Source organism: Hyla sarda, chromosome 4 (assembly GCF_029499605.1).
Source record: "Hyla sarda isolate aHylSar1 chromosome 4, aHylSar1.hap1, whole genome shotgun sequence".
Lineage (NCBI taxonomy): Eukaryota > Metazoa > Chordata > Amphibia > Anura > Hylidae > Hyla > Hyla sarda.
The window spans coordinates 309,618,220-309,624,186 of record NC_079192.1 but is presented as its reverse complement, the minus strand read 5'-3'; the positions used below and the strand labels follow the sequence as shown (position 1 = coordinate 309,624,186).

The following is a 5,967-nucleotide window of genomic DNA, read 5'->3' as shown; positions in this document are numbered from 1 at the left end:
ACCCCCCTAAAACAAACTTACCAATAAACTTACTAATAAAGTGTTAGAAGAAATTCTGCTTAATTTACTCCTGACAGGAAGTTATGTAGCCCTTGTGTGGTGTCCCAGAACCAAAGGCTGTCCTGTGGGCTAAAGATTACCTCAGCAATCCCTGCTGTCTATATGTTGGGCCCACTGCTCCATTGTCTGAACTGTTATAATGTGATTTATGAAAGTGTTATGTCATGTATTAGTAAATGCACTGTACCATTAAGTGATTGTAACCAAGTTACCCTGACACACAGTGGGAGACTCACAAACTTAGCCCTTATGTGTTGTGGGGGGGGGGGGGGGGGGGTTAGGAGGGGGGGGGGGTAGCTGTCCATTCATGTCTGGAGTATAGTCTTCAGTCAGTGAGGAGAAGGAGAGTGTGTTCAAGCTAGCAAGCTGAGGAGAAGCCTTGGGAGAAGAAAACTACTAAATTCCACAGCCACGGCAAATCTCAGGAAAAGACCCCGGCACTCAGGTAAATTGTCACACAAAGCCTGGCGGCACGCAAAGCTCTTGGAGAAAATCTCTTCTTCAGTCCGTCAGTCAAGTTAAGTCTTTCAAGTCAGTGTGTGCTGCTAAAAATCTTAAAGCTGCATTCAACAACTGCAACTCCCAGCGAGGTGACAGGCTTCCTGGGTTCCACTCCGCCCATCCCTCTGCACCAGAGACTGTATTGTTTGAGATCTGCTACCTCCAACAAAGTAAAGTTATCCATAACCTTGCATCTTTGTATTCATTACCCCGCACCTGGCCCATGAGAAGCTAAACCTTGGAACGTGTAGGTTGACGCTAACTACAGTGCTTTCCTGCTCTGGACAGTTCCTGACATGGACAGAGGTGTCAGGAAAGAGCACTGTGGTCTGACAGAAAGGAATTATACAACTTCCTCTGTAGTATACAGGAAAAAGGAGGAGAAAAAACAATGGGGCGCTCCCTCGTATAGTATTTCTAGAAAGATAAGTGAATGGTGCAAATACCCACCACCAGCACCCAAGGTGAGGCACTGACCTTGAGTGGATGTGTAGAGAGGTCAGTAGGGACTCTGATGTGTGGTTCAGGGTACGCAAAGAAAGGATCGTCACAGTGTGCTGCTCTCACCCCTTTTTTCTGTGTTCCCAAGGGAGACGTATAACAAGGTAATGTGGAGTATGCAAAAACAACGGGGTTTTGTATGAGAGCGCTACTGTATATCAAAGTGAGTCAAAAGAAATGGAGAACAAGCCAGCACTTACGCAGGACTAACTTTTATTGGTAAAAGAAGTCAGAAGTAAAACAGGACAACATGTTTCGGTGCACACTCGAGCCTTCCTCAGGTCCACATATAAAATTTTGTGTAGTCCTGGCCGGGAATCCTGCGGGCGGGCTGTGGACAGCTATTGACAGCCCGCCCGCAGGATTCCCGGCCAGGACTACACAACATTTTATATGTGGACCGGAGGAAGGCGCGAGTGTGCGCCGAAACGCGTTGTCCTGTTTTACTTTTGACTTCTTTTACCAATAAAAGTTAGTCCTGCGTAAGTGCTGGCTTGCTTTCCATTTCATTTGACTCCCGTCGATATACAGTAGTGCTCTCATACAAAACCCCAATGTTTTTGCATACTCCACATTACTCTGTAGTATACAGCAACTAATAAGTACTGGAAGGATAAAGATTTTTGAATAGAAGTAATTTAAAAATCTGTTTAACTTTCTGGCACCAGTTGGTTTAAATAAAAAAAATATGTTTTCCACCGGAGTGCCCCTTTAATGTTATGAACAAATTCTTGAAATTCACATTGTAAACCTAACCTTGGATAAATTGATTTCTCCAGTCATAAGAATAATAGGTGCCATTAATAAAGGCTGTAGCTGTGAAAGAGGGATATATGATGTTGTTCTTGGTAGCCTAGCAGACATACCTTATTCCTCTAAACTGTTAGCTACCGATTGCTAGGAGTGACACTTTTTCCAATTGTTTCCAATAGGGAGGGCCAGTAACAATGGTCCTAGCCCACCCTGGTAACGTCAGGCTGTTGCTGCTTGGTTGGTATCTGGCTGAGAATAAAAATACGGGGAACCCTATGCGTTCTTTTTTTAATTTATTTAAAAAAACAAACAAATAAAAAACGCATAGGGTTCCCTGTATTTTTATTCCCAGCCAAATACCAACCAAGCAGCAACAGCCTGATGTTACCAGGGTGGGCAAGGATCATTGTTACTGGCCCTCCCCAGCCTAAATAACGCCAGCCTGTTACTGCCTAGGCCCAACAGCTCTATTTTTGACGCTCCTGTTGTTATCGGCTCTTCCCGGCACCCCTGTGGCATGGGTTACCAGGGTAATAATTGGGGTTAGCATTAGCTGTTTTTGGGGCTAACGATAAGCCCCGGCTTAGTAATGGATTCCGTCAATAAGACGGCTTCCACTGCTAAGCCTGAAAATTCAATTTATCCGCAGGACATATATCTACTGCTCAGCATCAGCTGTTCTTCTGGCTCTCTAGCTGTGAGCACAGCTGAGTCCCGGAATTCACATCAGGATGATTGCAACAGGTGTCATAAGTGACACTTGCGGCAATCTGTCCCTTACGGCGATCTGTCCCTTAATAGATCCCAGCAAGTGTCACTTCTGACACCTGCTGCAATCTGTCTATTAATGCAGGTACTACAGCTCCCAGAATGGAGCAGAGTGTGCTCCATGTTGGGAGCAGTAGTACCTGCAGTTAAGGAAAGATCACAGCGGATGTAACTCCTGATACCCGCTGTGATCCTCCTGTTTAATGTATAGATGCTGGTGGCCGGCCTCTCTTCTATGGTCCCCTACACTGACGTATATATACATCTATTCATATTTCCCACAGAGAATTGTGATTGGCTGGTGTGATCTGTCAATTAGTACATGTACTACTACTCCCATCATGAAACCGTGTGTTCCATGCTGGGAGTAGTAGTACTACCTAAAACAATTTAAAAAAATAAAGAAAACAAGTGAAAAAAATTAAAAACACACACTTTATTCTAAACATTATTAAAATACATTAATTAAAAGTTTAACAAAATTAATTATAACAAATATATTTAAATTGCCCCTTTCTAAATTTTTATTATTGTCGGCTGCATTTTTTAGTTCCCTGCCCGCCCACATAAATTGATCCCTGTTTAAAAATTAATAAAAAAGTCATTATAAAAAAGATAAATATCGTTAAAAACTATTTTTTCCATCACTACTGTATCTTTTTTATTTATTTATGTTTTTATGGTACCCTACGAAATTTTTATTAAAAAAGGTATCTCCATCACTTTTTTGGATTGCTAAAGTCCAAAAAAGAATTAAAATCGCCTGAAAAAACGCCATAGTTAAACCCACATGGCATTCTTCTTGGCGTTTAAAGATTTTCCTTTAAAAAAAATGAAAAAAGTCTCAACAAGAGGTTGTTTTTGAAAAACTGCCAAAGAGTCAAAAATAGCTGAAAAACGTCAAAAGGATTAAAAAAACAAACAAACTGAAAAACGCCAAGCGGATATGGCATTTTGCAATTCCCTATTGACTTTGTTTTTTCACACACAAAAAACGCCATGCGGCAAAATGGGCGTTTTTATCAGTGTTTTTGGCCAAAAAAACAAGTGGAAACCTTGCCTTACTGTTTCCTTTTATGCACTAAAACGGTTCCCAGTGCTTCTCAAATTCCTGTCACAAGACATAAAGTTTGCGGTTATAAAAGTGAAAAGAAGGTATCACCTTGTTGTTAGATAGTGTATGACAAGCACAGTTTTACAAAGGAAACTTGCCGATGATCCGATAAATCATATACGACAACTGGACACCATCCAGGGTGCATCATCGTACATTATGCAAATGATTATAATGTTGTGAGTATTTATGTTTTGTTTTATAGGAAGCAACACAACCTGAGAAGCCCTTTGGCGTCCTCGTATGTGCCTATCTAGTTCAATCCAGCCGGTTATGCCAGGATTGCATAGGAAATCAACCACACATTTGCAGAGCTGGCGTCAGAGCTAAGAGATAGATTTTCAAGCCAAAAAAACTCAGCATAGCAACAGCAAACAGCATGCTGCAAACACTCCACCCACGCTCTCGACTGTCAGCGCTTTCCTAATCTATGTGGTTCAGGCTTTTAAAATCGCAGCTAAGTGTGAGAGAAATAACAAGCAGAGAGATGTGCTGAAGGCTCAATGAGAACCACAGAACAAATGATGATATAGAATACAATAGAGAGATATAATGCAGCATATCCACTGCATGTGATAAAGAGCAATATATTCTACACTTCTACTAATCCAAAAGGGCCTGGATTCTAGTGTCAGCTGGATACAAATGGGTTAATCCTGAGATTCATCAATTTTGTTGCTTTCATATTAGTTTATTTTGTTTCATAAATGTGCAAGGCTACCTATGTTTAATAAAAAGATAACAAAGCAACTTGGCTATTGGTGAAAAAGTATGAACATGGAGGTTAAAATTTACGTGCAATTGTAATCGGAAGTATGTTGTCAGGAGACAACAAAGAGGAATCTGTGGTGGCGGATTTGGGATCAAGCCTTGTGGGGGTGTAAGGTAACTAGGGTGTTGCTGTTCAGGATAGTAAAGGGCGCTGTTAACCCTTGTCACTCGTGACGCCAGGGTGAGGGTTAAATGCTGTGTTCTTGATAGGCCTATTGCCACCCTTCCCAAGAGCAATAGGTGATGCAGAAATAAAGGATTGTCCACAACCGCTGTTAACGGAAAACTTGCAGGAACTTTAACTGAAGAATTTCTGTACATGCAGCAATAGTAACAGTCCAGATAACAGAGCCTCTATAGATATAGCTGAGCAACGATTGACAGTTGGTTGGGATCAGATAAGCTCAATTTAGCTTCTTAAGGATTGTATAGCAGAGATCCGCTGGATTTAAGGGTGCGTTTAGGTCCAGTGATCTTGCGATGGGTAGCGTGGAATTGCTTAGTATATCCGCTATTTTAGAGGCCTAGGCCTCAAGGCTTTGGCCTAGTAAATCGTCTTGTAAGCTGCAGAGGTCCTACCTCTTCCAGAGTCAGCAACCCAAGAAAGGGATCAAGATGGCGCAGGTCCCTTATATGGGCAGGGGCAGGGCCGTTGTGGATTGGTCCATAACGACTGTCACTCACCGTTTCAGTGCATTGTGGGTGAACACGTCACAGGAACCTCCAAAGGTAGAGTTCTAATCTAATCAGGTGACCCGCAGGTCTTGCTATGCTTAAACAGGTAGGCAATTACATATATACATATATCTATACTTATACTTATATGAACTTCTATATAGTCATTGACTAACTGAGGGTTGACAAGGGGATAACTACAGAAGAGGGACCCCGACGTCCTAGGGACTCTGACTATGGGGACCTCTGCAAAGGTAACGTATAAAATACAGTACCGGGACACCACAAATACATAATTCACTCACCCTCTGAAGGACCCTGCAAAATGACAGCTGAGCTCTGATTGGTTGCCATGGGCAATAACATAAATCTTATTATGAGACAGCTTTATAACATATCACAGAATGATGGCCAATTTGCCAATAAAACCACTTTATTTTCAGCCTTTTGGCTAAGATCAAGTGTAGTATCTGTTCTTATCAGTGGTCTAGTCTCTGCCACTGGTGAGGATGGAGCTGCATGGAGGGGACAGGTATACCAGGATGTTCCGGGGCTGGTGCCACAACACCAGTTCAACAGCTGCCCAATGAAACTTGTTCCCTCCGTGTCTGGTCATTAGGCTGGGGGTGGGGGGTCTAGAGCCGGGGTACATTTGTGCCTCGGCGAGTGGTGACCTTGAGGTGCTTAAACTCAGGGGGATGGCCTCACTGATTGGAAGCACGGGCACTAACCTCTTCCCCTTTTGGCGCTTTACCTCCTTATTCCCGGCTTTCTGGCTGGGATCAGAGAAATCTTTATAGATCCGTCTGGATGTCTGGACAGTA

The 5,967-nt window shown here is 42.7% G+C and overlaps 1 pseudogene; it reads left to right on the top strand.

The window, feature by feature from the left end:
- Positions 1-5,574: 5,574 nt before the first annotated feature.
- On the top strand, positions 5,575-5,716 carry LOC130267970 (U2 spliceosomal RNA; annotated as a pseudogene).
- The last annotated feature ends 251 nt before the right edge of the window (positions 5,717-5,967 follow it).